Below are 24,613 nucleotides of genomic sequence, written 5' to 3'. Positions count from 1 at the left end.
TAGTAGTCACACACGCAGACGACAAGCAACATGAATTCGAGTGGGACAACACTACCATTATAGGGCTAGCGAAACAAAGAACAGCCAGGGAATTCCTAGAAGCTTGGCACTCATCCACAAACTCCATCAACAAACACATCGACCTGGACCCAATATACCGGCCACTACAGCGGACAGCTGAAACTGACAACCGAAAGCGGCAGGGACAGGCCACTATAAATGCCGGAGGAAACGCCACAGAAGCGCTTCACAGGAGGCTCCCAAGCACTGAGGATGTCACCTAGCCCCGGCCACTACAGCGGACAGCTGAAACTGACAACCGAAAGCGGCAGGGACAGGCCACTATAAATGCCGGAGGAAACGCCACAGAAGCGCTTCACAGGAGGCTCCCAAGCACTGAGGATGTCACCTAGACAGGGGACGAAATGTTTGCAACAAAAATTTCCAGCTCGGTGAACAGAACCACAACAACGAGCACCCGAGCTACAAATCTTCTCACAAACTTTGAACAAATGTCATGTACAGTATCTGTTGCACCCGATGTGGTCTCCTCTACATCAGGGAGACAGGATGCCAACTTGCGGATCGTTTCAGAAAACATCTCTGGGACACCCGCACCAACCAACCCCACTGTCCCGTGGCTGAACACTTCAACTCCCCCTCCCACTCTACTAAGGACATGCAGGTCCTGGGCGTTCTCCATCACCAAACCCTAACCACCCTGGACACCTGGAGGAAGAAGGCCTCACCTTCTGCCTTGATACCCTGCAACCACATGGGATTAATGTGGATTTGACCAGTTTGCTCATTTCTCCTAACCCCTAACCCAACCTTATCCCAGTCCCCCTCAACACTCAGTCTAACTCAGCACCACCCTCCTGACTAGTTCATTGTCTTTCCCATGTATCCACTCCACCCTCCCTCACCTTCATCTACCCATCGCATTCTGAGCTACTTTACCCCCAGCCCCAACCCCACCTTACATTTATCTCTCAGCCCCCCGCCCCACAAGCCTAATTCCTGATGAAGGGCTTATGCCCAAAATGTTGATTCTTCTGCCTGTTGGATGCTGTCTGGCCTGCTGTGCTTTTCTAGCACCACACTCTCGATTCTGATCTCCAGCAGCTGCAGTCCTCACTTCCTTCTCTGAAGAGGCATGCATAAACTTTGTCACAACTATGGGATTGATGGAATAAGTACTTAGTGTAGGTAAGATCATAAACATGTAGATTTGCTAATTAAGTTACTGGGAGATGTTTGGCAAATCAATTTCCATGAAAGTAGGTGTGAAGTAATCCATTCTTGACCAGAAGTGGTTGGAAATGAGAATTAATTTTGTGAAAAGCTGGGAACAGTTTGAGATCTAAGGGATTTAGAAGTCGGTGTGCACAAAGCACAAAAATGATGTAGTCAGGTACAAAGAAAAAGACTCAAAAATGGAACAAGCCTTTAGAACCCAAGGCCTAAAATAAAAAGTGTGAAAATATTGCAACAGCTGTATAAACTGTTGGTTTGACCACATCTTGTGTACTATACTGGCCATTATACTGGGGAATTTCAGCAAGACTTTTTTGAAAGGAATGCAGCACAGTTTGAGTCGAACATTGACAGGACTTCAGCAGTTGGATGACGTAATTGAAGCTTGGATTCACTGTCGCCAGAAGGTTGTCAGATGATGAGATTCAGATTTTTAGAATTTAGAAAAGAATTGATAGGGTAGATGGAGAGAAGTCCTTCCTGTGGGGTAATAGGTCAGAGCCAGGCATTATGTAACAAAGTTACTTTTTCATGCAAAGGGTCATTTGATGAACTCAGGAAATTATTTAATACTGAAGAGGCCTTTTGGTTCACTGAGTGCACATTGTCAAATGATCGTTTAAATACCACTTTGCAACACTTGACCCAAAGCTCTGAATGTTATGACATTTCACTGCTCGTCCAGGTACTGTTTTAAAGGTTGTGAGGTTTCCTGCCTCAACTACCCTTCCAGGCAGGACATTCTAGATTCTGGGTGAAAAAAACTTTTCCTTAAACCCCCTTCTCAACCTTATGCCTTTTGGATTAGAATTGTGCTTCCTTGTTATTGACACTTTAGCTAAGGGGAACAGCTGCTTTATAGAGAGGCATGTTGTACGTGCCTCTCAAACTTATACACCTCAATCAGGTCCCCTCTCAGTCTTTTCTGCTCTAATTAAAGCAATTCAAGCATATTCGGCCTCTCTTTAGAGATAAAATACTCCATTGTAGGTAACATCCTGAATCTCCTCTGTGCTCCTCGAGTGCAATCATGTCCTTCTGAGATTGAGTTGACCAGAACTCAAGCTATACACTAACCAAAGTTTTGTACAGTTCCAGTATAACCTCCCTGTTCTTAAAATTAGGTGCCGCAACTTATAAAGGAAAGCGTCCCATATGCTATCTTAACTATCTTATCTACAAGATGATTAGGGGGTTAGATAGGGTTGACAGTGTGAACCTTTTCCCGCGTATGGAGTCGGGTATTACAAGGGGGCATAGCTTTAAATTAAGGGGGGGTAGATATAGGACTGAAGTTAGGGGTAGGTTCTTCACTCAGCGAGCCGTAAGTTCATGGAATGCCCTGCCAGTAGCAGTGGTGGACTCTCCCTCTTTATGGGCATTTAAGCGGGCATTGGATAGGTATATGGAGGATAGTGGGTTAGTATCGGTTAGGTGGGCTTGGATCGGCGCAACATCGAGGGCCAAAGGACCTGTACTGCGCTGTATTCTTCTATGTTCTATGTTCTACCCAACCTGTTCTGCCACCTTCAGGGATTTATAGACAAACACCCCAAAATTGCGATGTTCCATTGAGTTTCCTAGTGTCCCGCTTTTCATTTCATACTTGCTTGTCTTATTACTTCTTCCCAAGTACATCACCTTTCACCGAACAGGATTAACTTCCATCTGCCTATCTGACAAATATCTTTATATCCTCCTACAACCTTCTTCCTAAGACCTTCTTCCTCATTGTCAACCAGTCAGCCAATTTTTGTGTCACTGCAAAATTATTTGGCATCCAGATTTATAAACAGCCTCCTACCACTGTCCTCTGTCCCCTGCCACCAAGTCTGTTGTGGGTCCTACGTGCCAACTTACCCTGGGTCCCTTGTGCTTTTAACATCTTTTATCAGTCTCCAATCTAGGATCTTTGCTGAAATCCATAAACTACATCAACAGCACTGCCTTCCTACACACCTGGACACTGCATCAAAAATAAAATCAATCCAATTTGCAAAGCATGATCTTCCTCTGACAAAACTGTCCTGACGATCTCTGATCAAACCTGGTCTCTAAGCGGTGATTAATTTTGAGCTTCAGAATTTTTCCAATAAGTTCCTTAGCAGTGATGTGAGACTCACTGGCCTGTAATTGGAACACTTCCACAAATACCAAAGGATGAGAGCCCGGTAGTTTTAAATCTGAGATTGACATATTTTTGCTCGCTCAGGATGTAAAAGGATATGGAGCCAAGTCAGGTGGATGGTGTTAAGGTTATGAACAGCTCTGATCTCATTGAAAGGTAACAAAGAGCTCAGGGAACTGGAAGGTCTGCTCCTGTTCCTATGTTGCTTAACTTCTGTCAAAGATTTCTATCCTGGCTCTTCTGTTAATTTAAACATGACTTTTGGGATCCTGCATCCTTATCAACCTTGAAATTGAGCTGAATTTAAGTTCTATGGACATACAGACATGACAAAGACCTCCCATTTCCAGCCTGTCGGGCCTCCAACCCTGCCCCAGCTCATGTTACTCAGCACTGTTACCAATCGTATCTTACACAATATTCCACTTATCCTCTCTTTTCCATGCAGACTCCCTGAGTTGCTAATTTCCCCCTTATATTTGAATCAGTTAACTAACTCATCTTTTTAATTCGCCTTTGCTCTACCACTGTTGGATTTCAGCCTAATTCTCTGGAATTCTTTCCCAAAATCCTCCTTGTTACTGAATCCTCACTATCAACATCCTTGAAGTTACCATTGACGATAAACTTAGAGTCTTGCCACAAATACATTGGCTACAAGAGCAGATCAGAGACTGAGAATACTGCGGTGAGTAACTCATTTCCTGATTTTGAAAACCCTGTCCACCATCTGCAAGGCACAAGTCAGGAGTGTGCTGGAATATTCCCCACTTGCCTGGATGGCTGCAGCTCCAACAACACTCAAGAAGCTTGACACCATCCACAACTAAACTGCCTGTTTGATTGGCACCACATTCACAATCATCTACTCCCTGCACTAGTGATGCTCAGTCGTAGCAGTATATACTACAGATGCACTGCAGAAGTTCACTAAAGCTTCCCCAGACAACTTCCAAACCCACAACCACATCCATCTAGAAGGACAATATCAGCAGATATATGGGAACACCACCACCTGCAAGTTCCCCTGCAAGCCACTTACCATCCTGACTTGGAAATATATCGCTGTTCCTTCAGTGTCGCTGGGTCAAAATCTTGGAATTCCCTCCCTAAGGGCATTGTGGGTCAACCTACAGCATTTAAATGCAGCAGTTCAAGGAGGCAACTCACCACCACCACCACCTCATGGGTAACTAAGGATGGGCAATAAATGGTGGCCAGCCAGCACTGTCCATATCCCTTGAAATAATTTTTTTTACAAAATAAGCATTTGCGTGAATCACGTCTGATATTTAAAGAAGTTAGCTCATCACTTGGAAATTGCCTGTACTGTTGCTAAAGCAAAAAAAGCACTATTGGAGACTGGACCCTCATTTGTTGCTGGTCAAATTGGTGCAAGATCAACTTATGTTTCTAACAAATGAATTATCATAGGGACTAGCTTCACAGGAATATTTGGCTCTCTCTCACACCCTTTCAGTGCTCAGTTCTATCCAGGTGTTTTTCTTACAAAAAGGCAAGACCAGATTTTAAGGGCTTGTGTCTGTTGAAACATTTGAAATGTTTAACTGTGCTATTAAATCCCTTTACATCCTATGAATGTCAGTAGTTGACTTGGTAAATTATGTTCCATCTTGCGAACATCTGTCTAAATTTGCACTTTGCATCTTAAATCATGTCTTGTTTTGCAGTACCAGATCAGATTCAGCTGTATATGAATACACCTGCTAATCGTAAAAGTAAATACTTTCTAGTTAAACAGTACAACCATCAGATTTTTGTTGAAGCACATCAAATTTACTACAGATTTTCACATTCAGGGTGTTAATACACTTGACCTCTCCTGGGCTCTCCTTCTCTCATCTTAGACCTGGTAAAATTCATTCTAAAATAAGGTGATATTTAATAGAAATGCTGATTGTTTGTCTTTGCACAAGTGTTGGGAACAGAAAATTGCAATATGATTTGTACTTTGAGGAACCAGTGTTATTATTTTAAAATCATGTCCTGGTATCATCTGTTTGTGGGTATCTTCAGTTTCTCTTTATATCATGTGTTTCACAGTTATACAGCCATAGAGATGTACAACATGGAAACAGACCTTTCAGTCTAACTCATCAATGCTGACCAGATATCCTAAATTAATCTAGTTCCGTTTGCCAGCACTTGGCCCACATCCCTCTAAACTCTTCCTATTCATAAACCCATCTAGATGCCTTTTAAATGTTGCAATTGTACCACTTCCTCTGGCAAATCATTCCATACATGCACCACCCTCTGTGTGAAAAAGTTGCTCTTTAGGTCTCTTTTATATCTTTCCTCTCTCACCCTAAACCTGTGCCCTCTAGTTCTGGACTCCCCCACTCCAGGGAAAAGATTTTGTCTATTTATCCTATCTATGCCCCTCATGATTTTGTAAACCTCTTATAAGGTCACCCCTCAGCCACCGATGCTCCAGGGAAAACAGCCCCAGCCTGTTCAGCCTCTCCCCATAGCTCAAATCCTCCAACCCTGGCAACATCCTTGTAAATCTTTTCTGAACCCTTTCAAGTTTCACAACACCAAAATGCAGCACCTGGCATTTATCTGAATTAACCTCCATCTGCCACTTCTCAGCCCATTGGCCCTTTATAAAATCATGAAAGTTAAGGTAAATAGACAAGGTTGTTTCCCTGGGTTGCAGGGGAGGGGTGGGGAGAGGGGAGGTGCGCAGAACTAGAACCTTTTTTAAATACTACCATTATGTTGCCAACCTCCAGTTTTGCGGCACCTCACCTGTGACTATCGATGATATAACTATCTCAGCAAGGGACCCAGCAATTCCCTAGCTTTCCACAGAGTTCAAGGGTACACCTGATCAGGTCTTGGGGATTAATCCTTCATGCGTTTCAAGAAATCCAGCATCACCACCTCTGTAATATGGACATTTTTCAATATGTCACCATCTATATCTTCCATGTCCTTCTCCACAGTAAACACTGATGCAAAATACTTGTTTAATATCTCCCCCATCTCCTAGGGTTTCACGCAAAGGTCGTCTTGCTGATCTTTGAGGGGCTCTATTCTCTCCCTGGTTACTCTTTTGTTCTTGGTGTATCTGTAAATTCCACTACGAGGAAATGACGACTGCAGATGCTGGAGATCAGAGTCGTGAGTGTGGCCACCTTTTTGCCCTCTTGATTTCCTTCTTGAGTATACTCGTACTGCCTTTATACTGTTCTAAGGATTTACTCAGTCTATCCTGTCTATACCTGACATATGCTTCTTTTTTTTTCACCAAAACCTCAATTTCTTCAGTCATCCAGCATTCCCTGCACCTACCAGCCTTTCCTTTCCCCCTAACAGGAATATACTGTCTTGGGACTCTTGTTATCTCATTTCTGAAGGCTTCCCCTTTTCCAGCCATCCCTTTACCTGCAAACATCTGCCCCAATCAACTTTTGAAAGTTCTTAACTAATACCATCAAAAATAGCCTTTCTCCTTCCTCCTTGACTCGCTTCTTTTCTCAACTGAACCAGTCTCAAATTGATCTCTTTCCTCACTATCTCCCTGGGTACCACCACCCCCCCCACCTTACTAGTTTAAATTCTCCCGAACAGCGCTCTCAAATCTCCCGGCCAGTATATTAGTCGCCTCCCATTCAGGTGCAATCCCTCCTCTTATACAGGTCACTTCTACCCAACAAGAGATTCCAATGATCCAAAAATGTGAATCCTTCTCCCATACACCAGGTCCTTAGCCACACATTGATCTGCTTTATCCTCCTATTCCTACCCTCACTAGCTCGTAGAGTAATCCAGATATTGCTACCCTCGAGCACTTCCTAACTCTCTATACTCTCCCTTCAGAATCTCATCCTTTTCCCTACCTATGTTGTTGGTTCCAATGTGTACAATGACCTCCTAATGGTCACTCTCCCGTTGGAGAATATGCTGCACCCTCTCTGATACATCCTTTATTCTGGCACCAGGGAGGCAACACACCATTCTGATTTTTCGCTGCTGTCCACGGAAATGGACATGTCTGTCTCTGCCTCTGTCTAGGGAGTCCCCTAACACAATCCATCGCTTGGAACCCACCGTACCCCTTATTATACGAGAGTCTGTCTTGATACCAGAAAGTTGACTGTTAGTGCTACATTTCCCTGAGAATCCACCCCCCCCCAACCACCACCACCACCATTATGTTTTCCAAAACAGCATACTTGTTTGAAATGGGGATAGCCACAGAAGACTGGTGCACTACCTGCTTACCTTTGTTACCTTGCCTGGAGTTAACCTATGTGTATGACTGCATCTGCAGCTTTTCTCCCTTCCCATAACTGCCATCCATCGCACTCCCTTATTCTTGTAAATTCCTCATTGCCTCTAACTGTTGCTCCAATCGATTCATTCGATCTGATAGGATTCGCAACCAACAGCATTTATTGTAAATATAATGCTCAGTAACCTGTGAACTCTCCCTAAACTCCCACATCCGACAAGAAGAGCATATCACTCTACTAAAGGCCATTTTTGCTTCTTTCAATCGACAGACGCCGAAAATGGCACTGTCTTATTCCTGTGCAAAACACTGCTTCAGGCTAACTTGATACTTATTACTTAAGAGACATATTTCAATAAAACATATAATCAATAAGAACCCAATCTATTCACTATTGTAAATGTAAAGCAAGGTCAAACTATTCACTTTTCTGTTTCTGTGCTGTGACCTCCCCAGACAGGTTCCTCCAAGATCAGTTGTGAATTTCGCTGTTTAAGTTTTCCTAAATGCACTCAGATGTCTAGCAATGCATGAATTCAAACAGCAAAGGCAGTAACTGTGCAGGTTCACTGCTGTGTCAGTTAGCAGTGTGGGTCTTTCTGTCTCTCTGTCTCTTGCACTACTTTTGTCTGTCCTTCTCCCTTTTAAAAGTGCCATTGTTTTGACTTTTTTCCCTCCAAAGTTCCAAAACAATGCAACAGCATATAAAAAAAGTAATTGTTGCTCCTGGAATTTGAGGAAATCACCTCCAACATCTAAAATATAACTGATTTTTATGAATATGCAAGTTGATTTATGATCAGTCACTGAGGTAAGATTTATAGACAGTTGTAGCTGCCAAAGTAATTTAACTAAAGTTATAACTTCAGCTTGAAACACATTAATGTTTCTGGATTAATGCTTAACTAATTTACCAAAATTCTTTTCACTGGGATGACCATTGTGTTTACACGGTGATTTTTCTCCGTTTTCTAAATGGGAAGATATATTGGAATTTTTACTTGGATGCATGATCTTGTGATCTTGAAGAGTCTTGACACAAGTTGGAACAGGACAAGGAAAATAGGTTTTGTTTTTGTTCCCTTTTTACATTGCTGAAATTGCACTTTGTCTGATCTGTGGAACTTGAAGGACCTAAACCTGTCATTACTAAATGTGTTACTGTTACAAATTAACTCTTAAGTACCAACATGACACTCATGAAACTGAGTAATGTAATCAATCCATTCATTAACCAAAGTGAATCTTATCCATTACATTGGTGGAAAGTTATAGTGTATGAGAAACTGAGATGTATAAGCACGGTGTAGCAGGAATAAATTACGTTGTTTCTTGTCATACCTTTTTTTCATTGAACTTGATATGGGATTGTCTTATTTTCTCTTTTCAGTCCCTTAAAGTTTGCATTGGCAATAATTGCAGTAAGTTTAGTGTAATGGAAGAAAGAAAAACTAATGCATGGTTATTTTTCAGAACCTCCAACCATCTCAACAGCATTTTCCACCCAAGTATTTTCGAAGTGTAGTCAATTTTGTAACGTAGGAGACGCAACAGCTGATTTGTTGTAGCAAATTTGGACAAACAGCAACGTGTACTTATTGAGGGACAAATATTGAGCAACAGTCAGAGGATAGCTTTTGCTAATCTTTTGAATAGTATAATGGGACTGCTTTCTGGGGCATCTGAGCAGGGGAATGGAGCCTTAATTTAACATCTTATCTGTGAGATAGCACTTCTGACATTGCATCACTCCCTTCATGTTGCCCTGGAGTGTCAGCCTTGATTTTTGTGTTTGAGACCAACCATCATGCTAACTGGATAGAATTTGAACAGAATTTATGTTGCAATTCAAACCTCGGCATCTTTGAGGCTGTGTGGGCAATCAGCAACAGCAGAAGTGTACACAGCCACAATCTGTAACCTATCATAGCACCCGCTCTACCACCTAGGTGGGAGATCAACTGCCAGTTCAATGCAGAGTGCAGGAGGGCATGCTTGGAGCACCATAATAGATACTGATAATGTGGTGTCAGTCTGATGAAATTACAAATCAGGACTACTTGGTATACTAAAACTCAATTGCAGAATAGAAAAATCTGTCCCAATATGCCAACTGTCAAATTGTGTTGATTCTAAAAAAAAAGTTGAATGATTCATAAGTTGTAGAAGGTTATGTAGTGAAGTGGAAACTATAACTATCCGGCGAGCTTTACACCTGACTGGAAGTGGAACAAGGTGGTGGGTGGAAGCCACTACCAGTGTAACAGGTGCCTTTTCTCCACATTACATGACTTTCTTGTGCAGGTGGCTTGTGCTCTACATGATTCACTTTATCATCTGATCTAATTAGACAGTAAAAACAAGCTTCAGAAGTGCTGCTATCCTACTACCTGGCAACAGTCAACGAGTGTTTTGTTTGAAAACACAGTCAATGAGTTTGTAACAATATTAGGCAATCTTTCATGCCTAATGTAGGTGGTTAGAATATTGGTGACTGGCAAATGCTGAAATCTTGGAGTTCTCCACACTGAATTACCTTTTAACTTCTCTTTCAATGGAATAACAGTCATTTGCACAGATGATCACCAGACATCTTAGAGAGTTATTGTGATATTTCTGATTTCCTATAGCTATTATTGTTAACAGCAAATCATAAAATATCACACCATTGACAAAGATTGTAATCCTTGTTCCAAAGCAAGTTGTTATTTGAAGAGTAAAAAAAAACTTTAAATCTATTGACTATTAGCAGTCCAAATGATTTTTTAAAAACTGCGCTTTAAAATATGATTACGTACAATTTGCGGAAACAGGCTATTTGGATTAACCAGTCTGTGTCAGCATTTCCCCTCCAACACAAGTAAATATGCAAATATAACGTAAGTATTCACATTCATCTACCCTGGAGTAAGTCCACTATATTGAATATTTTGAAGGAGTGGATTTCTTTTTATATAAAAGACAAATGGCTTCCATGTGTTCACATTCTCCAGCTTTCATCTCCTTTCATCCACCCACGTACTGTAGATGGAATCTGGAAAAAGCTGGTTCGTTTGTTCCAGGAATCATCTGAAACTGCAATATGGGTGATGCAATGTGACTCAGTAAACTAATTTGATAAAGTTTTGTTTTTAAACATTGTGAACCTATTGTGAGTGATGAGAAGATTTATTCTTCCAGCGCTCTCAAACTGTATATTTTCTAGCATTCCAATGGGAATTTGGGAAAGTTGACTTATGACTAATGCAAAGGAAATGCGATGCAAGATATGAGACATAAGCTAGCAGAATAAGAAAGGGAATGAAAACTAGCATTCACTATCCATTTCTACTTGAACAATGATTACATCATGAGGTATAAAGGCTGCAAAAGGCAAACTGGCAAGACTTTCTCCACCAGAAGTCACAATCCAGAAAGATCCACATCAGATATCTTAACATTGTAATGCAATTTTACAAATTCAAAACAGAATGACAGCACTGAAAATTGAGATGGGAGAGTTGATGTTTAACGGTCAATTGTCTGCTAGCCTTTTTTATATAAAAAAACAAGCTTAATGTTACCTTTGCCAAAGCACAGGTGTTTGGAGGCGGTTTGCAGAAATCTGCACAATAAGCTTCCTGTGTGTAGGAGGACAGCAGTATTGCTGTTTGAATAGTCAACCGAATGCATCTCACTTGAATTGCACATGGTCCACACCACGTTTTACTAAGTTCAGTGGACATTGGTACCTTCATGGTGAACTAATTAACTCTCCTGATAATAAACCACTTAACAAGGACAGCAGTGACTGAAGGGACTGAAAACAAAATGTGTGTGCTGTTCTGTCGTGAATTGTGCTGTCCTGATGAATTCATTTGAAGCTTTTACTGCTGGATTATAAATACTATGAAACATCAATATAAAAATGAAAGCACAAGGATGAACAATTTACAGTTTAAATGTGGATCGGCAATTACCCAAAAAAAACTAATAGTTGAGCAAGTCATAAAGGTTCTTAGTGCTATTTGGTTTTCTTTTCAATGTGACATCAAGTTCCCAAGCAACACTGCAGTGTGCCTTTTGAGCTTGTAATAACTTGGTCGAGTGTGAGAATGCCTACATTGAAGGAATAAAATCATTAACCATTTATCATATGTGCTTTATACCTGTATTTTATATCTTACAAAACGTTTTATGTAAAATCTGATGAAAGGTCAACCACCCAAAACATTAATTGTTTGTCTCCACAGTTCGTGCCTGGTCTGCTTAATCTTCCCAGCATTTTCTGCTTTTACACAAATTTATGAATCATTTTAGTTAACTTTCAGAATTGAGATGAACTGGTCAAACCTGACATTTTCAGCCCCAAATCAGCTGAAAGTTGCATTGAAATTTGCAGAGTAAATTGGCTTTACTTGTATACGTTTCAATCAAATTATTCACAATAATTTTTTAAAAAATTAATTTTAAAAATTACCTTTTCAAACAATGAACAGAATAATCACAGTACTTAAAGAATGCCTTCATTCTCTTTATGATGTTGCTGCAACACTTTAAATAAAGCCTGAGCAAAAACATACTTTTGGACAGTCATGAAGATCAGTGAGATAAAACTGGACAGCAGAAACTGGCTTGGCATTTACATGTCAAAATGAACTAGTTTTAGTTAAACTTTGAGAAATAAGCAAGCTTTCTTTTAAGCAAAACTTATTTTTAACCAATATCTTAATTTAAGGTACGAATGCCATCAGCTCTGTGTTGAAGAATTTAGGAGGAGACTGACTCACAAGTAACCCATTAATAAAACCAAAAAATTCTGGTGATACTAAGCAGTTCTGGCAGTATATGTGGACAAGGAAACATAAACATTTCAGGTCAATAACGGAAGGTCATCAACTGAAACATTGACTCTCTTTCACTGCTGGCTGACTTGCTGAGTATTACCAGTATTTTCAAATATTACTTGAGATTTCCATTATCCACTTAATTTTGTTCCTCAGAGAAGTATTGTTTTTGCAAATTCTTGTTGTCAAAGCGAAGCATTCAACACAAGGAAATGTTCATATACACCCAGTGGTCAGCCTGCAGATAGAGCTCAAGAGTGAACCTTGCCCTACTGCATCAGCCCAGGTGTCCTATGTCAGCTTCTCTCTGAGAAACAAACCCTTGATATTGTACGATAAACCTGGTGAAAATGAAGCCACAAATTCCAGAAGGAGCAGGAACAAAAAATATAATTTTATTAGGTCCAATATATTGAACCTAAAGTATAAAATGCAAAAGATTAATAATGGGTGGCACAGTGGTTAGCACTGCTGCCTCACAGCGCCAGGGACCTGGGTTCAGTTCCCGCCTGTGGTGTAAAATTATGTCCCAATACATGTGTGAATCATAATGTAACACATGTATTGGGCCAAGCAATGGAATGTGGTGAAACGGTTTCCTCCCACAGTCTAAAAATATGCAGGTTAGGTGAATTGGCCATGCTAAATTGCCCATAGCCTTAGGTGAAGGGGTAAATGTAAGGTCTGGGCGGGTTGCTGTTCGGAGGGCCGATGTGGACTTGTTGGGCTTGAAGGGACTGTTTCCACACTGTAACTGATCTAAAAAAAAGTAAGTGACCTAATTAACGTTCAACCCACAGCATCACTCAAGATCCCAAGCTCGGAGATAACTTGGATGCACACCTCTTTCTTAATCTAGGGAGTATAGTCAGCACGGAGTATGCTAAAACATTAATCTCATTCTATATTAGTAAATGTGGAATGGTTGAAGAATTTGTTCAGCGCATGATGGATTCCCACGTCATACTGTCAAGACGTCTTGAAAGTAGATGGTTTGCAAGATGCACTTCTTTTTCTAGAGAATAACTTGGGGTATAAATATTTCTGCAAGGCGTAAGCCAAGCAACGTTGTAGAGACACGTTTTGTAAGTCTGCATTTGTAAGGAATTGACCAATTCTAAATTTATTAGTGATAGTTGGAACTGGAACAATGTTGCATGGATAAGGCCATTCATTGTTTTTCAATAAAAGATCGAACTTGACTTAAAACTTAGGTCCCTTGCCCAAAATCATCTTGTGTTACTGGGAGAAAAGACCATCATTCAGTCTAAAATGGCAAAGAGACTGTAATTTTCAATAACAGAGTAGATGCTTGAAATCCATTTTGTAAGATGTAAACAATGCAAGGAACTTTCAAGTAGATTGAGAAACACTGGAACATGCATCCACGTGTTCTTGATTAAAATTTGAGACCGTGTACAACCAGAAAATAATTACACATTTAACACCTGTAGCTTACTTTAGATTTTTCTTAGATCCTCAATATAATTGACGATATACCAAGAATATATGCAGTTCAAGTTACAAATTTATCTCAGCTTGTGAGTCTTACTTTCACACATCTTAACGCTATATTTAAGGGGATTTTGAATTGTGAGCTTCTCCTGGATCTCTTGGTTGACGCATTTTCTCTTGTTTCTTGTTAAATACTTAGTATGTTACCAAATGACGAGAAAATCACAAATTAGAAACAGCCTTCTCTGCTATTTCCATATTCTGGAATATAACATGAGCATGTAAACCACCTACTATGGTCAAATGTAAGAAACGAAAAGAATTTTTGCATGTTGTGGAAGCACAGACAATGATTAAAGTAAATACACTTCGTAATAAATGAGTACCTTTGCTTGCTTTTTTTACAGAGTCATAGAGATGTACAGCACGGAAACAGATCCTTCAGTTCAACCCTTCCATGCCGACCAGATATCCCATCCTGCCAGCACCCAGCCCATATCCCTCCAAACTCATATACCCATCCAAATGCCTTTTAAATGTTGCAATTGTACTAGCCTCCACCACTTCCTCTGGCAGCTCCTTCCATACATGTACCACCCTCTGCGTGAAAAAGATGCCCCTTAGATTTCTTTTATGTCTTTCCCCTCTCGCCCTACACCTATGCCATCTAGTTTTGGATTCCCCCACCCCAGGGAAAAGACTTTATCTATTTACCCTATCCATGCCCCTCAAGATTATATTAGATTTTTTTTAATGTATATATGTTAGATTATATTACCTACAGTGTGGAAACAGGTCCTTCGGCCTGACTAGTCCACACCGACTCTCTGAAGAGTAACCCACCAAACCCATTTCCCTCTGACTGATGCACCTAACACTATGGGCAATTTAGCTGGCCAATTCACCTGACCTGCACATCTTTGGACTGTGGGAGGAAACCGGAGCACCCGGAGGAAACCCACGCAGACACGGGGAGAATGTGCAAACCCCACACAGACAGTCGCCCGAGGTTGGAATCAAACCTGGGACCCTGGTGCTGTGAGGCAGCAGTGCTAGCCACTGTGCCGCCCCTTTATAAGGTCACTCCTCAGCCTCCGAAGCTCCAGGGAAAACAGCCATAGCCTGTTCAGCATATCCTTATAGTTCAAATCCTCCAACCCTGACAACATCCTTGTAAATCTTTTCTGAACCCTTTCAAGTTTCACATCTTTCTGATAGGAAGGAGACCAGAATTGCACACGATATTCCAACAGTGGCCTAACCAATGTCCTTTACAGCCGCAACATGACCTCCCAATTCCTGTACTCAATACTCTGACCAATAAAGGAAAGCATACCAAATGCCGCCTTCACTATCCTATCTACCACAAATTCACCTGCACCTCCACGCATCATTTACTGCATCCTCTGCACCCGATGTGGCCTCCTCTATATTGGGGAGACAGGCCGCCTACTTGTGGAACGTTTCAGAGAACACCTCTGGGACACCCGCACCAACCACCCCATGGCTCAACACATCCAGTCCCCCTCCCACCCCTCCAAGGACATGCAGGTCCTTGGACTCCTCCATCGCCAGACCATAGCAACACGACGGCTGGAGGAAGAGTGCATCATCTTCTGCCTAGGAACCCTCCAACCACAAGGGATGAACTCCGATTTCTCCAGTTTCCTCATTTCCCCTCCCCCCACCTTGTCTCAGTCCCAACCCTCGAACTCAGCACCATCTTCCTAACCTGCAATCTTCTTCCTGATCTCTCCGCTCCCACTCCGGCCTGTCAACCTCATCTTATCCCCGTCACCTTAACCTTCTTCCACCTATCGCATTTCCAATGCCCCTCCCCTAAGTCCCTCCTCCCTACCTTTTATCTTAACCTGCTTGGCACACTTTCCTCATTCCTGAAGAAGGGCTCATGCCCGAAACGTCGATTCTCCTGTTCCTTGGGTGCTGCCTGACCTGCTGCGCTTTCCCAGCAACACATTTTCAGCTCTGATCTCCAGCATCTGCAGTCCTCACTTTCTCTTAGAAGATTTTATCCTTAATCAGTCCTTGCCTTTCCAAACACATGTACATCCTGTCCCTCAGGATTCCCTCCAATAACATGCTCACCACTGATGTCAGGCTCATTGGTCTATAGTTCCCTGGTGTGTCCTTACCACCTTTCTTAAACAGTGGCACCTGAATAACATTTGAATTTTGCTTCAGGTTGTGTGTGTGTATATTTTCACTTTTGTAGATTTTGATTTTCTGGATGTATGTGGTCTTGCAAATGGCATGGCATGTACCGCTGGCAATGCCCCAACAAATACCAGATGCAACCTACATAGAAGTTTTCTACCCCTTCTGGGAAATAGTGTGGACTGTGCCTCCCCCTACATTCAAATTGGCTGAAAATCCAGCAATTAGTGGTGTGTTAAATTTAACCTGTACCCTTCACTAAAATTACAGAGTATATTGATATTTTGTTAGCAACAGCACTATTGTGAATTAACACTCTGGATTCAAGCAAGATGACAATCAAAAATTAAATTGCAATTGCAAAATAATTCGTGTTTGTTGTGGTTGTGCTTTCCCCTCCAAAGCATACAATTCCACTTCAAGCCCTGGTCCAGTGATTTCAAAACCAAGTTCCAAGGTTTTGGGTACCACAGGCTATATTGGCATGCATTGCCCATCCTTGATTTCTCTTGAGCAGCTTGTGGTGAACAGCCCCCTTGAACTACTACAGTCTGTGTGGAGGTCATGAAGTAGTAATCAAGAGACCCAGAGACCCCAGCCAAAGATCTGAGGACATGGGTTTTAATCCAATCTTGACACATCTGAAATTTCAATTCTTAAAACAAAATCTGGAGTTGCCGACCATGTAACCACTGTCAATTTTTGTAAAATCTATCTGGTTCCTGAACTCCCTTTAGCAAAGGAAATCTGCCACCCTTACCTTGTCTGACAAATGTAATTCCACCAGCATGACTCTTAGCTACTCATTGAAATGGCCTGAAGAGCCAGATTGATGAAGGGCTGGACTTGCCAGTGATGTCCACATCCTATACGGGAATATAAAAAGAAAGGTATTCCCTCAGAACTGTTCAGAAGAAAATTCCAGTATTTTGACCCAGCAACAGTGAATAAACAGTGATATAGTTCCAAGTTTCTTTAGTGGGTCTTGCAGGATATGCAGGTAGTGGTGCTCCCATGTGTCTGCTCGTCCTTCCAAGTGGTAAAGGTTACCTGCTTGGAAGTTGCTTTGGTGAATTGTTGCAGAGCATCTTGTGGATTGTGCACACTGGATGATATGTTTGGAACAGTTTCCTGGACCAATATGTTTTGGAACCACCTAAGCATCAACCTGTTTTACATCTCATATTGTGCAATGTGGCAGGATTAATGAGTCACTTCAAGTAAAACGCCCATTGGGAAACCATGATCACAATGCCATTGCATTCTACATTAAGTTTGAAAATAACATACTCTAATCTTAACCACTATGTTAAACAGAGCAAGTTGGTTAGTTATGAGGGGAGAGCTGGCTAAGATTAATTGGATGAATAGAATAAAAAGTATGGTGAGAAATAAATAGTATGGAACATTTATAGGAACAATTCAAAATGTTCAATAAGAATTAATTTCATTTGATAAACAAAAGCTCAATAAGGAAGATCCAGCTGTGACTTAGTAAAAGGTTCAAGATAGTGTTAGTCAAAAGGAAAGAACAATTAAGTCACAATAAATCAAAATTTGATAACCTGAAATTTGGGTTGAGCAGAGGTTGTCTATTAATCCCACTTGCAGGATAGCAATCCCAATACCTTGGATGAGATGAAGTTCCACACTGGTAATTCCAGTTGAGATGAATTTGTGCATACTCGTCATGTAGCTATGGCATCTGTTCGAGTGGAGTTGGACCATACTATGGTGTGAAATGTTAACATAGAGGTCTCTCTGTGAAATCATGCGAGTATGGCTAAACCTGAGAAAAAGTTACGAGTGCTGTCGCCTGGAGACGAAGTGAAGTTGATACAGCAAGTGCAAAGCCAAGTGGATTTTGATAAGAAGTAGGAGATTCCACCATTGTTCTACTACTTGGTAATTTAAATGTGTGTGAGAGAGCACTTGAATGAATGTGAGACAGTTGGAACACTTAGTATTTTATCTTAGATCACTGTTAAATGGATTAAATGCAACTCGCTTTTCTTTTTAACACTTTTCAAGGAAATGTTAGAAGTCACAACACTGAAACAGTTAAATATTCATTAGTGAATGCTTTAAGAAAGACATTTGTTATTTTAAGAAGGGAGCTATTCTACCTCTTGTCTCCAGTCATAATATCTCTTACAGAGATTTCCTCCCAATTTTTGGTTCCATTTTACTCTGGCTAGATTCCCTTTTATACCTTTGAACTTATTCCTCTTCTAATTTAAAGATTGTACTTAAGCATTTTTTCTTGCTCTCCTTGATTATTTATCCAAAATTTTATGATTTGATGAACATTCTTAGTTCACTCTTCTCTACAATGGTGTCACGGTGTCACAGTGGTTAGCACTGCTGCCTCACAGTGCCAGAGAGCTGGGTTCAAATCCCGCCTCAGGCAACTGTGTGTGGAGTTTGCACATTCTCCCTGTGTCCACGTGGGTTTCCTCTGGTTGCTCTGGTTTCCTCCCACCGTCCAAAAATGTGCAGGCCAAGTGAATTTACCATACTAAATTGCCCGTAGTGTTAGGTGAAGGGGTAGATGTGGGGGAATGGGTCTGGGTGGGTTGCTCTTCAGAGGGTTGGTGTAGACTTGTTGGGCCGAAGGGCCTGTTTCCACCCTATAAGTAATCTAATCTAATCTTGTGTACAAGCATTTGTCAGGAATTGTTTGGCAACACTGGAATCAGCAATTTCTTCTTCTCAGCTGGACTGACAGCATAATGAATAGGATAACATAAGTAGGAGCAAGTGTAGGCCAGTTTGCCCCTCAAGCCTTCTCTGTCATTCAGCAAATCTAAACTGATTTGCTCCTGGCCTCAACCAACCTTTTGTGCCAGCTCAGCATAACCACAAACTCCATGATAGATTTTTGAACTATTTGCTCCTTAAATACTTTGCGGTCTCCCCTCTGCAACATTCTCGGGTAAAAAATACTAGGCAACGAAGTTTTCCTGAACATGTGTCAGAAATTCCTTATCCCTTTTCTCAATTACATTAGTCTCATCTGACTGGATTGCATACAGGAACATGAGGTAAAGTTCAAAAAGTTCAAAGAAGTGGACGAAAGAGATGATTGAACTGTCCAGTGTTCTTTCTACTTATGTAAGCATCAATTTTATTAAGCATGCATGTGTACTTACACAATAATGTTTCTTCCTTTGTCCTACTTTTGTAATAGGAAACCCATAATTCAACCTGAGGCAATACAAATGGTCTGTAAACATTCATAATAAATAGCCGCATTGAAACACTTAACTGTTGATGAACAAAAAGCTTTTAGTAAAATAGTTTTCCTTTGTTTAGTTTCAACTGATGTTTCTAATGTCCAAAGGTTTTAAAAACTTTTTAAATGAACTATTTACATAGTGTGATTAGATTTACTTGTTGAAAACTTGTTTACAAATTTATGGAAATTGACCTATAGGCTTTTAAAATTGTGTCCTTTAAGTTGATAGTCCTATCATCAGAGTTAAGTAAAGTTTCCAGCCATATCTGTGAATTCTGAGCCTGTGTCAGCTACAAGTTTCCCAGCAGCTTGATGGATGTGTTCGTTCATTCTATGATGGGTTGTGTCTTTTGACTTTTAGAAGTGATTTTGAATAAATTGCGGATTGTATCTCCAAGTGATGAGTTCAAATTACTTTTAAGGCTACAAAAGGGGCTGCAAAAAGTTCAAAGAAGTGGACTAAAGAGATAAATAGCTGAGATATGACATTTGATTGGATAGATGAAGAGCAATTGAGATTCATTCTCTTTTCTTCCACACAAAACTGTTTCCCGCTGTCTTCCTGATTCTCTGAAATCTTGCAGTCCTACTCAATCCCACACTGACTCTGTCTCTACTTTGTCTCGTTGCCAGTTGTAGCTGTTGGTGCTCGGAAAGCAAATATGATTAACATCAGTGCTTCACCCCCAGACTAGTGAATGTCTCTCTCTCTCTCTTTCTCTCTCTCTCTGTCTCTCTCTCTGTCTCCTTCCTATCCTGAACCGCAGCCCTTATTTCTCAGTGAGCCAGGATTGCAGCACCGCTCTGTGTCTAATGCCAGTTTCCTAAATAGCCTGACTTGGCATAACCCACCTGGAATCAGAAAATGTACAACTACCCAAGTTCTGCTCACTAATTGGTACAAAATCAGACAGGCTCCATTGTATGCATGTGCTTCTCTTTCGTGAATTACCCTTTCGATGTTCTTCTCATGAGTTTTACGTTTGGACTTGAGGGAAAAATAATTCTATTGTTATTTATGTGAATGAATTCATGGATTTGAATTATTTGCAGTCTTGCCCTCTGCCATTAGAGTGTAGGCATTGGGCAAAAATTTTTGATCGTATTTCAAATGTAAATGTTAGTAACTGATAAGTTAGAATTGATGTCTCGTAAGAACACAAAGATTTGAGCTTTCCCAAAGTCAAGATTTGGTCTTGCAATGAGGTAAAGATTGAAACTGTTCTATTCTTCTTGGCATCGCCGCTTTCTAACTGTCTGTATCAAGTGCTAGATGGAAATTTGTGACTATAATTTGGCGAGCAAAGATGTGTTTTAGCATCAGCTATGCAAACATTTGATCTGGCCTTGGAAATGAACTCTGAAGGCAGGTTTTCTTAACGGTATTCCAGACTTCATGTCTGGAAATCTGTCTCATTGGTTCATCTGTACCTGAAGGACAACTAAGTTCACACTGAATATTTGTGGAACTGGAGAGCTCGACAAATGTTTTGTTTTTGCAAATTATGCATGATGTGAGCAAGGTAAAGTGGAATATATAGTTGATATCTAGTTACTAATCCAGGCAGATATTGTTTTAAATCGAGGCAAAATACTGTAGATGCTGGAAATATGAAACAAGCACGGAGAGCGTTGGAGAAACTCAGCAGGTCTATCAGCACTTGTGCAGAGAGAAACAGAATTAATGTTTTAAGTCCAGTATACTGTTCTTCAGAATGGATTTCATATTTCTGGATCTCCCATCAAATCTGCAATGCTGGGTAATATTGTTGTGAAATTCAGCAGAGTGCTTGCCAGTTGGGAGGCAGGAAGTTAGAATTTGGTTTTTGTAAAGTGCTGAGGAGGAGTGGGAAGTATTGCATGGTCCCTTTAAAAGATCATGTGCTTTTTCTGTGTTTAGAGGTTTAAAGTAGATGTCTGTGAGCAGCAGCTTGAAAGTTTGCAGGGGTACACAGTGAGCACCCGAATTGAAATATTTTTATCGAAGGGCTATACGGTTAGCAAACTAATCAGTTTTTACTGAGACAACAGACTTTTGAATTTAGCCAATCAATTTGAACTAGGTACTTAGCAAAACCTATTCAATTTTAAATCTGATGGTTTTGACAACATGGGACCAATTCTATTGTAAGAAACAGTGATACATCATCACAGGTTAAGAAAAAAAGGGACAGTTGGACAAAGACCCCAGAGCTAGCTGTCACCCATGAGCTAAAGGCCCTCAGCTTTTGAGAGATTTGCTGGCTCTCATAGCCTCCTCTATGTCTTAGAGAAAGCACCATCTAAGTAACAATGGTACCAACAGCACAACTAGTTAATATTCCTCACAGAATAATCGACAGAAGGCACAGAACATTGTGGAAGACGTAACCTGGACATGGCTGTAATTTTGAGAGACTAAATTCTTTCTTTTATGTGTGGGACTTGTATTTATTGGAACAGCATACCTTTGGAATCTTGCTTTATTCGGGAATAATTAGTAGTTAGAAGGGATTTATTCAGTTTGTTAATAGTTCAGCTAATTTGTTCACTGTTAGATAAATAAATTGTCACTTGTTTTTAATTTGTTCATTGTTAGATAAATAAATTGTTACTTGTTTTTAAAGTGAATGTCAGGGATTTATTTTATTTAGATTAGATTAGATTCTCTACAATGTGGAAACAGGCCCTTTGGCCCAACCAGTCCACACCGACCCACGAAGAGTAACCCACCCAGACCCATATCCCTCTGAGTAATTGACCTAACACTATGGGGCAATTTAACATGACCAATTCACCTGATCTGCACATCTTTGGACTGTGGGAGGAAACCGGAGCACCCGGAGGAAACCCACACAGACACAGGATGTAACAACTAGAAGTTGCTGAAAACAGGTTACACCATTTTTCACACTGCTTTTACTGATAATGGTGTGAGGTGCTCCTCTGAGTGTTCAGGTTTCAGTTCTTGGTTGGGGGAGGTGAGAGGGGGCGCGGGGGGGTGGTGTGTGTGTGTGTGTGTCAACCTTCGCTTTCCAACGATATGAAATGGTACCCATCCAAGACTGGCTATCAGGCAAGTAGTCTGACACTGTGGAGATAGTGAAAGGGCTGAGAGAGAAGCTGGAGAAATTAAGTTGCACACGTGTAAGTTACCATAGTGCTTGAAGGTTATGTAACTTTCATTGGGGTAGCTTTAGTACTGTGACAGCGACAGAATCCTAATTGGACTGACTTAAGCATGGTGTTGGTCGAAAGACAGACACTATTTCTCTAGCAACCACCGGTCATGTAATCCATCTAACATGGAAATTGAGCTTAATATTATCCAAGTTCATGTTATGTATGACATTGGTTCTGTCACAAAAAAAGGTTGTTTCTATCCATCATAGGAGCTCAATGCATTCATGTGCTTCAGGCTGCAATTGTTCATTTTCCATTCAAGCAGGTTTATTGTGCTTTGCCCAAGTCAACTTGTGACTCTAAAGCTACCATAATCTGTAATCTTGATCCATTCCTATTTGATCTTCTTGATGCAGTGTTCAGTATTTGTTGGATTTCTTTATTTGAAGTGGAATTTCCTCTTACGCCAAAGTGAAATAACCTTTATGGTGTCGTGATCTGTTATCAGGCAAAGTGCAGAAGACTGGTGTCACAAAATAGATTGTTAAGCCTGTTTCCTCTGTTGGTAAACCTTTCATACCAGAAACTGGGGCTGTATTACAAAATTTCTTTGTGCAGTGGGAGCTGAAGTTCTAGCTGCAGTTATATGTAGGTGTGGTCTACCTTGTATACATTTCCCCTATTGCTCATTTCCTATGTGGTGGAAGTTCCAGAGAGATTTACAGCGGCCTACAAAAAGTTATTACTGGCATAAGCATGAGTTGTACGTTCCTGGGCCTCTGTATCATCCTTCAGGTGGGAGGGGTAAGTGGAGAAGAGGGGGAGGAAGAAAGGAATGAAGTGTGATTTTCTGACACCATCCTATTTTTAAGGGATACTGCTTTTGGAATCTTCCCTGGTTTTGGGAGAGGGAGATAGAGCCTGGAAAGTAATTGGCTTTTACTTTAGAAACTTGGTGAAAGTCAGTAATTTTCCATGCCATTTCACGAGCCCACTTTTTGTTTTATTCTTCTTCAAGACTTTACTTTTTCCTTCAGCTGAACTGCCTCGAAGCTGCTGGCTGTGCTGTATATAGGCAGAACAACCATGCATATCAGATTTAAATTCTTTTAGTCAGCTGTGCAGACACAGATTTACTTCATATGTGTCTGTGGAAGAAAATGGAATTATTGCACTACCTCTAATTCCCATATGGAGTTTGCAGGTGGTGGGACATGAATTTTAACTTCAACTTTGGGAAAGTCCTACTCCAAGCTGGCCAGATCTCTGCTTTGTACAAAAAAAATGACGTTTCTGGTATTAAACTTGATTTGGGACAGGACAGCCTCTCCAAATGTAAAGTGTAAGCATAAAATGTATATTACAGTACATTGCTTTTCTTTATGATTACTTCCTGTTTAGCCTTTAAACTAAGCATGACCCACAAACAACTACTGACAAACTAGTAACCTTGAGCGATTGCATCTTCCTATCCCTTCATTCCCATTCTCTCTTCATCCCTCCCTCTCAAACTTTTCCCCCCATCTCCCCCTTTGCCCCTCACACAGATGTGAGTTCCACTGTAATTGATCCTGAGGGATCTTGACAGGGTAGATGCAGGGAGAGTCTAGAACTAGGAGTCACTGATTAAAAATTCCATTTATAACAGACACTAGGCAATCTTTTCCTTTCAGAGAGTTGAGAGCCTTTGTAACCCTCTTCGTGAAAGGGCAGTGGAAGCAAAGTCCTTGAATATTTTTTAAGGCAGAGGTGGGATAGAATCTTATTAAGTACGTTTGAAAGGTTATCCGGTCAAAAGTAAAGGGATTTAAGAAAAGTAGCAGGCAGGATGTTCTATATGATCTTTATACCCTTTGAACACATGCTTGTATAGAGTGATGGTGCCATGACCATACTTTTAAAGGCTCAATGACCGACAGACTGTGAGAGGAAGGACATCTCTCCCATGCTTCCAACCCCCCCCCCCAACTCTCCATCCTGCACCTTCCATCCCCCTCTCTCCTACACCCTCCGTGTCTCTCTCTCACTATTTCTCAATGCAACCCCATACTTGCCTCCCCTTTCTCCTGCAACCTCCTCTTTCTCTCTCCCCATCCCTTGCCACACATTTTCTCTTTCTATTTATATATCTTTATTTCTTTTATACTCGTCACTCCACGCTGTCCCTT

The 24,613-nt window shown here is 40.9% G+C and overlaps 1 protein-coding gene across 5 annotated transcripts in view; it reads left to right on the top strand.

Annotated features, from left to right (window-relative positions):
- Nucleotides 1-24,613, top strand: part of LOC122550075 (zinc finger protein 438-like) — a 244,880-nt gene that overhangs the window by 21,159 nt on the left and 199,108 nt on the right. Inside the window, exon 1 of one of the 5 annotated variants that reach the window (XM_043690589.1) lies at nt 18,788-19,219. The exons of the other annotated variants lie outside the window; for them this stretch is intronic. The gene's annotated coding sequence lies outside the window, so the exon portion shown is untranslated. Of the gene's footprint in view, nt 1-18,787; nt 19,220-24,613 lie in introns of those variants that run through there. 5 annotated transcript variants of the gene reach the window in all.

The sequence above is a fragment of the Chiloscyllium plagiosum genome, chromosome 5 (assembly GCF_004010195.1).
Source record: "Chiloscyllium plagiosum isolate BGI_BamShark_2017 chromosome 5, ASM401019v2, whole genome shotgun sequence".
Lineage (NCBI taxonomy): Eukaryota > Metazoa > Chordata > Chondrichthyes > Orectolobiformes > Hemiscylliidae > Chiloscyllium > Chiloscyllium plagiosum.
The sequence above is the reverse complement of the archived record's forward strand: the minus strand, read 5'-3'. Positions and strand labels throughout refer to the sequence as shown.